The 9,187-nt window shown below is 33.7% G+C and overlaps 1 long non-coding RNA gene across 1 annotated transcript; it reads right to left on the minus strand.

Annotated features, from left to right (window-relative positions):
• Window positions 1-696: 696 nt before the first annotated feature.
• Window positions 697-8,844, minus strand: LOC108901373 (uncharacterized). Its single transcript, XR_001963891.2, has 6 exons — window positions 8,567-8,844; window positions 6,567-6,632; window positions 3,469-3,537; window positions 2,670-2,730; window positions 2,324-2,362; window positions 697-835 (listed from the first exon to the last, which is right to left on the minus strand). It is a non-coding gene; the product is annotated as an uncharacterized LOC108901373 (long non-coding RNA).
• Between the last annotated feature and the right edge of the window lie 343 nt (window positions 8,845-9,187).

A 9,187-nucleotide genomic window follows, 5' to 3' on the forward strand; every position in this document is an offset into this window, starting at 1 on the left:
TGAAAAATACTAGAGATAGGTAATATAACTAGAATATAATTAGTATTAAATACTAAAAAAACTTAGTTCTACATAATGTAACTAGCACCTAAATATAGTACTTATAAACCAAAAGTAGAAAGCAGTATGTAGTGACTATATTATCTAGTATTACTAATTTTAATCAGAAAATTTTGTATTAAATTATAAATTATATTACTAAAAAATATTATTAAAGTAGTGGCGGACTGGTGACTAAAAACTTATTAGTAATTAAAAGTTAATAGAATACATAAAAAATAGAAAGTAGAAATAGTAATAGTAGATAATGTTGCTATTAAAAAATAGATAATTTGTAGTATCATTAAAAGTTGACTAAGAAATATTTGAATTATTTTATTCCAGACAAGATTATTAAACAAAGTGCAGCAGAGATAATGACAGAGGTTTGACCACTAGGAGGCGCTGTGTTTTATTCTCTGGTTATTGTTGTTCACACATGAGGACGTTAGCAAACACCAACATGTTTCTAATTAACTGTTTATGATACAGCTAATAAAACAGTTGTATCATAAACAGTTAATTAGAAACATGTTGCTGTTTGGAAACATCCTCATGTGTGAACAACAATAACCAGAGAGTAAAACACAGCGCCTCCTAGTGGTCAAACATGTAGCAGGGGGAGGCTGAAACAAAGTGTCTCCAGTTGAACAAAGTGTTTGTTGTGTTTCCATCAACAGGCTGGAGGTTTTTCTGTCAGTGTCTTTAATCAACAGCTTCATCACTCTGTTGTTTTCTTTCATCAGCTCCACCTCTTCACGCCTGATGACATCATCTTCATCTTCATCTCCTCCTCCTCCTGCAGAGACAACAACATGTTTATTAGTACTACTGCTACAATTAATTAGTACTGTCACCACTATTAATTACTATATTAAGCACCATTAGTAACTACAATTAGTTATTGCTTAAATATTACTATTTATAGTTTTCAGTAGTACCGTTAAATACTATTACTCCTTATTTAAACACTATCATAAGTTACTACTAATTACTATTTTAATACTATTTGGTAGTACTTATAAATACTATTTAAGCACTAGTATTAGTTACTACTAGTTAGAACCTTTAAGCACAATTTAAAAAAACTATTACAACCTAGTACTTTACTATGTAAATACTATTACTTATTACTGTTAGTTACTATTTAAACACTACCATAGGTTACTTTTTACATGCTAGTATTAGTTACTACTTTTAGCTACCATTTAAGCACTATTTTTAGTTACTTCTTAATAATATTTAGTCAGTACATTTAAATACTGTTATTAGTTACCAGTATTAGTTACTAGTTAAAATTTTTAGCTATTACCTTTAAATAATATTAAAACACTACCATAGGTGACTACTTTGAGTGACTATTTAAGCACTATTTTAAATACTATTAACATTACAATTTAAACACTTAAGTTACTAATTACATGCTGGTATTAGTTACTATTTACTATTTAAGTACATTTAAATAGTACTTAGTTATTACTATTACTTTGAGTGACTATTTAAGCATTATTAGTTACTTCTTAAATACTAGTATTAGTCAGTACATTTAAGTACTATTTTAAATACTATTAACATTACAATTTAAACACCTAAGTTACTACTTACATGCTGGTATTAGTTACTATTTACTATTTAAGTACATTTAAATAGTACTTAGTTATTACTATTACTTTGAGTGACTATTTAAGCATTATTAGTTACTTCTTAAATACTAGTATTAGTCAGTACATTTAAGTACTATTTTAACACTAAATCATTTTAAATACTATTAACATTACAATTTAAACACTTAAGTTACTAATTACATGCTGGTATTAGTTACTATTTAAGTACATTTAAATAGTACTTAGTTATTACTATTACTTTGAGTGACTATTTAAGCATTATTAGTTACTTAAATACTAGTATTAGTCAGTACATTTAAGTACTATTTTAAATACTATTAACATTACAATTTAAACACCTAAGTTACTACTTACATGCTGGTATTAGTTACTATTTACTATTTAAGTACATTTAAATAGTACTTATTAGTTAGTTAGTTAGTTATTACTATTACTTTGAGTGACTATTTAAGCACTATTATTAGTTACTATTTGCATACTATTATTGATACTTAAATGTTAGTAGATAATCATTTTAAGTTAATATGAGCACATTCCTACATCACTACTTGTTTAATTTCTAATATCTGGTTTTTGTTTCTGTTAAATTTAAGAGTTAATTAAACTGTTGTTTAAAGTTCCCTGATGTGATTTTAATAGAAATAAAAACATTTTCCTACCTTCACCTCGAGTGGATCCAGTGGTTTCTGTGAGTTCACCTGAAAAACAAAACATGACATTAATCAAAACAGAACTGGTCATTAAATGAGAATAAAAACACTTCACTGCATCTTTACAGACACAGTCATTTTATCCTCAGATTCTGGATCTAAATATTTTGTTGTAATATTGTTTAAATTGTTCCTTTTCTTTGAAACTTTGTTTCCTACATAAACAAAGTCAATAAATTAAATTAATGTGTTTCTGTTCAGACTGAAGATTGATCACTGATCCATTAAACTGTTTAATGTCTGAGTGCTGAGGTCAGTGAAGTCTCTGGTGATTGATGATGTGATTCTGAATTACCTGAAGGACTTGGTGCTGGATCTGGTCCTGGTCTCTGGACTCATGGATGAAGTGGTGACACCTGGAGGAGATAAAAATATGCAAAGGAAAATGATCAATACTCTATCACGTGTTCCTCATCAATAACTTAACTAAAAAACTGACTGATATTTAATGACTTTGACTGGACTGTTTCAGCTGCTTAAAGACTCTAGAGTAAATATAAACATCTGGAACAACAACTTTTCAGTTACATGATTAATCTTTTTTTTAAACAGACTTAATTTTCCCATAATGGATTATTATGAGTCATAACACTAATATACAAATAATTTTATTTTAGCAAAAAGCCAAATATTCTTAAGTTACAGTTTGCATAGCTGAGAAAATGCACCAGTTGTTTTTCTGTATTACATCATTGTTACTGGAAACATTTGAGGATTTACATGAACGACAAAGACAAGATTAAAACCCTACACAGGACTGTCAGTATAATAATCTAATAACATTTTCTACATTAAAAAGTTTAATACTCATTATTTTTGAAGCTAAATTAGGTAAAAATACTGATTAACAGTAATTAAAAATTATTAAATTAGAGTAGCCTTGTCTGTCTCTCTCTGTTTTTTACAGCAATGTGCATTTTAAGAGTTTTACATTATTGTTTTTTTTTTTACGGCGAGATTGTGGATTAATATTGATCAGTTCCAGTCCTGATGTTTTCAATAGTAGTTGTTTGTTGCAGACCAGAGGTTTAAAGAGTCAAAGTGCAGCTGAGATAACGACAGAGTCAGACTGAGAAGAAGAAACTAACACTGACCTTGTGGAAATCTTCATGTCCGTCTCTTCTCTCTGTCACTCCAACTGTTTCCTGCTTCAACTCTGAGTCCTGTGGAGAAAAACCACAGCAAACATCACACACTTTTACACCTTCACAATAAAAGCACAGAGGGATTCTGGGTATTCAAGTTCAAACTGTGGAATAACTGGTATTAGAGGGTAAAGCTCTGATCTTCAGACTGACATCTACAGTCACCAATGAGAGTCTAAACAAGCCAAGCTCATGTTCACTGATCAATACTCAGCATCAACTCATCTGTTGTTCACAGAGTGGTGCAGGAATGAGTCCTAACACCAGGAAGTAAGCAGCACTCCCGGTTCCTTCGTCCCAAAGTCAAAGTGTTATTGTAATTGTATGTGTGAAATAAGGTCTGTGGTTTTAACACAAGCTCAAGACATTTTCATGGTTTATTCTACAACATTAAAATATGTCAGTAAAAACCCCACATGTGATTTTTAAACTTTTACGTGTTAAAAAAGGTGGTTGCTAACGAGTGTCTAAATGAGACTACAGAGGTTGTCGGGGACGTTAACATGAAAACTGATCTACTCAGCAGTCCACCTTTACAGCCTTGTTGTGTTTCTACTCACTCTTTCAAACTATCACTAACTTTCTAAGAAGAAAGGCTTTTGTAGAAGAGGTCAGAGCTAAATGAAATGACGTGGTGGAGACGGTGACGTCATGTGACCGTGGTTTGGTTGGTTGGTTTATAGACTAACATTAGCTTTTTACTAATGGGGATTGTATTTAGGCTTCAAACATCAGAACAGTGGTGTTCATCTGTGAAAATTATCTGATGAAGTATCATAAACTTTAATCAATCACAAATTATTTTCTGCAATAATCCAAAAATTAATGAAAAAAAAAAATCACACTGGCTTTCTTTCAAGGGAACAGGGATGATACGAACGCCAGGGTTGGACTACAAAAATACATCATCCCTGCACCACTCTATTAGGTTTAACACATAATACAACTACATTACACTGTATTTTGAATACTAAATAAAACACAGCACCTCCTGGTGTTCAAACTCCTCCATGTTTAATGTCATCTGGAACTAGATCGTTAAAAGTCTCTGACTGAGCTCACTCAATCACAGCTAGGGCTGAACGATTTTGGGAAGAAAATCTAATTGTGATTGCAATTTGATTTGCAATATCATTTTGAAAGTCAAGCTACAGTCCAGGATTCACTATATACATGTAAAATGTGATGGAGCATTTAAGATATTGAAATATGAACTGCTCTGTGTACTAATCCAAGGATGAGAATGAAAATATACATATCCAAAACATATTTATTCTAACAATAAATGGTATAGAACATACACACAATGAACCATAGAACAATTCTCACAGAACAAACAGCACTATGGTCGCTTGCCTTTTATGCAGTAACTTTACATCAGTCATACTGCTGCCTGTGGTGATTTTTCAGATGGTGATACACTGAGAGGAAATGACCGGAGACTGACAGGCGAACAGAGAGCCAGTAACTTAATGTTAGCTAGTTCATTCAACCACTTTCTCTTCTTTCTCTCTCTCCTTCTCGACTCTACCAGGTATTTTGCAACTTTATAATAGCAGCAGCAATAACTTTCCTGCAGCATGCTGCAGCTACATAATAATCACACTGCCTGCATTGCGCTGTTGCTCTGGTCTCCGTTTTCATCAAGTATCTAACTCCACAGTTTGGTCATTTTAAGACAAGATCTTGTTGTAAAGTTTACAGCCTGTCACTCTGTTGCTCCTGCAGTGCTCTGTGTGTGTGTACTGTGAGGCAGCTAAAACAACGTGTAACAACGAGTCCACTGACTCTCTGTTAATCGCAGTCTTTTCAAATGACGATTGCGGTTCAATTTCGATAAATCGTTCAGCCCTATGTCACAGGTTTCATCTTTGTTTTAAACAAACTGGACTGGAGAAATTTTGTTTAATTTGAAAAACCAACAACTTAAATTTAATAACTTCATATTACATTTTTAAAAAGTCAACTGATATTAAGTTTTACAGATTAAAGTTCAGTCTTTTTTCTTTATCTCTGAGTCTTTTATTTTAGTTTGAATGAGGTGTGCGGACACCAACATGTTTATTTCAGGTGTGTTGTTTTGTCTTTGTTTACTTTGTGAATGAAGGTTACAGGATACAAACCAAATCAAATTCTGCTCACATCTGTTCAGTCTGATTAACTTTAGTTTAAGTTGACTTTTACTTCCATTGCTCATTTCATTGGATGATCAGCTCCAGTGATGTTGACTGACAACAGTTTTAATAAACTCAGAGATGATCTTTGTTTATGTCCTGTCAGATACAGAACATGTTTCATTTCACATTTAACTGATGAACTCTGAGTTCAGGCCTCATCTCACTCCTGGTTCAAACTTCTTATATAAAATCTTTATTTGTTCAAATAAAAAACCTAACATTGTATTCTGGATTTACAAAGGTCAGACAGCAGGTTGTTTTTAGTTTCACTGCAAAGATATTTTTTAATCACAAATGGACTTTTTGTTACAGCACCTTACTAATATATCACTAATATTTTACTTTTGTTTTATTGCTTGATTTGTACGGTCTTGTCTAATGCTATATTTTATCAATTAAAACTAAACTTTGTCCTGAATTTCTGTTAATATGCAATACAACTGAGGTAAAGATATTTTACTACTCTGACTGATAACTAACAAAAACTTAACAATTTAATGTGTTTGATATTGTACAGTGAGATGAGGAGCACTACAATCATCAGTCCACATGCAAAAAATTAACTGGAAACTATTTGGATTTTTTTTTTACTATTATGATATATAGTAAATTAAATATCTGGGTTTTGAACTGATGATTGGATAAAGGAAGACACCTGAAGACATCACCTTCAGCTCTGGGAAACTATAACTGGCATAATTGTGGACATTTTATAGATGCATTTGTTATTATATTGCATCAAATTATTTAAATACCAAAATTTGACCTCAATACGTATTTTAACAGTAAGACTGAGCAGTTGCTGATGTTAATATTTCAGCTCATCAACATAGAGATTTTCAGACTGAGTGAATTGTTTAGGACACCAACCTGTTTGGTCTGTGAGGTGAGAGCTGGTGTTTCCCTCCAGGCTGCAGCAGCTCAACAAGTAAACACCTGGAAAACACAACAACACCACGTGAAAAACGTATAAACTAAATAATAAAAAATAGTTTAATACAAACTTTTCATCAAGCTTAAACAGTGAAGGAGCACATGACACTGAGGTGGAGAACATCTGCAGAGGACATTTTCTCAAGTTCATTACTTCAGATCTATTTTAAAGAACTTAAACTTGACTTTTCAACTTCATACATTGTGACCTACTTTAGGATAAAGCTTGTAGAGGACATTTGTAGAGTTCAAATCTAGTGTTCAAACTTGTATTAACACAAAACTGAGCTCAGTCAAGAATCAAGTCACCACAAACAAATGACTGATCACTGACATACATCAGAAGAGGATCAATGGATGGACACGGACAGATTACAGCAAAATGTTGCTTACAAAAAATATTCCAGATAAACAACAAAACTGACCAAAAGAGATGCAAAACAACCAGGAAACTATTCCAAGAAACAAAAACGACCACAAAGAAAGAAAAGCTGATCATAAATAAACATAAAAGGACTCAGGATTAGGGTTGTCACAATACTAAAATTTCAAATTCAATACCGATCCTAGAAAAAAAAAAAACTCAATACCATTTTCAATACAATAATCAAAATTAGTAGGCAAAAAGAACTGTTAATAAAGAAGAACACAAACAATAACATCAATGATAACACGATTTAAGTCATCTGGGGTAGTGCATTTTTTTTTAAATACAGGATCATAACTCTAAGATATATAGATGACAAAATACTTTAAGATTCTTTTAGGTACTGCAAAAAAGACAACAATATTTGCAGATAGTCTGAGGTGGTGACAAAAGACAAATACCAACCAGCAACAATGACAACAATATTGTGAAGTTGTCTAAGAGGTTAGGTTGCCCACAAAATGTACTCCGCCACATCTCTGTTTAGTTTCTGTGCTTCTGGGAACTTGGACCATATTGTCATTGCTGATCAAACTGAGTTGGCAGGGAAGGCTGTTTGTTTGCTGCTAGATTTTAAGAGAAACATAACACTTTGCAGACATAAATAATTATGTTATCCGGTGTAATTAGCACTGTCTATTAATGTTACAAATGGGGAGGACTAATAACATTTGTCTCGTTTCATTATTAGCTATATCTGCTAGCCGCTACCGTGTTAACTTAACCGCAGGCTAATGTGGCTATTGGATAATTGCTAATAGTTAAACGGCTAACGTTAACGTGCACTGGCCAGGTTAACATTTATGATAATAATACTTCAGTGCTGTTGAAACGGGGGCTTTGCAGACCTCTCGAAATTCCACATAAATGCCTGCCTGTCTGCAGCTGTGCTGTGCTGGAGGAGGCGAACACGGCATTATTGGACGGCAAAATAATATCTAATCCCATAGTAATTTGTGTATCCATTTACTAATCGATGTTTTGACAACTCGACTCGAGAGAAAGGCAAAATGATGCAAAAAAGGCACAAAACTGCCACAAAAACCCCCCAAAAGAATAACATGCAAAACGATGCAAATAGTCCACAAAAAGACACAGAACAATCAATCACAAATAGATGCTAAACCGCCACAATGAAACAAACTGACCACAAAGAGACGCAAAAATAATCAGGACAAAGACACTCGGAAACTTAAACGAATATGCATAAAGCGAGGTAAAAGACAACCAAGCAGAAACACAAAATGATGCAAAACAACCACAAAAACAGAGACTACCACAAACCGGCACCAAAGATACACAAACCGAACACAAAGAGTCATTTAACGACCACAAAGAAATGCTAAGTGACTGTAAAGAGACACAAAGAGTAAGTAAGAGTAAATAATCAACCATCTTGTTATCGGTCCACGTTAGAGGACAGGCAAATGCTAACGCGCGCTGCTAATGTTAATACTAGCCACTACTGTTCAACTAGCTCGCCGCTAATTAGTTAGCTCGTTAGCCTTACCTTGTGCCACAGGTGTGCTCAGCGTCCAGTCTCACTCCTGTTCGATGAACACGACTTTAAAGCCGTTTTATCATCCAGACTTATTCAGTAATGATGTTTCTCACAGTTCTAACAACCCAATGCGACGAAGCGACGAGTCAAACGCTGGTTTTACTCGGTGTTTTCACTCATTTTTTTGATTTCGTTTAGCTGCTGCTGCTCTGCTCTGCTCTTCTCTGGGTCACATTCAGTTACGACGTACAGCGCAGCGAATGGTGGCTCACGCAAGCCAACATCCGCTCCGCACAGCAACCGCCTCTGATTGGTCGAATCAGCGGAAGTTAAACCCCTAGTCGTTTCAACAACCCTGGAAGAATTAGAAAAAATAGATTACATAAAAGTCAGAAAAAATAACAATTTCATCTTGTAGAAATATGTTTTTGATTCTCTCCTATGCTGTTTATCCTCCCTAGACGCCTGAGATCCATCTAATGACTCCTTGTGGGGCTCCACTGTGAACACAGTGTGTTTAATAGACTTTCAGGTTATTTCAGCGTCAGCACTGAAGAGAGGAGCTGATGTACTGGTTTCAAGTAGGCTCTCATTCTGCTGATGGTAGTGTTGTTTAATTCATTTATGGGC

The sequence above is a fragment of the Lates calcarifer genome, linkage group LG18 (genome assembly GCF_001640805.2).
Source record: "Lates calcarifer isolate ASB-BC8 linkage group LG18, TLL_Latcal_v3, whole genome shotgun sequence".
NCBI classification, from domain to species: Eukaryota; Metazoa; Chordata; class Actinopteri; family Centropomidae; genus Lates; species Lates calcarifer.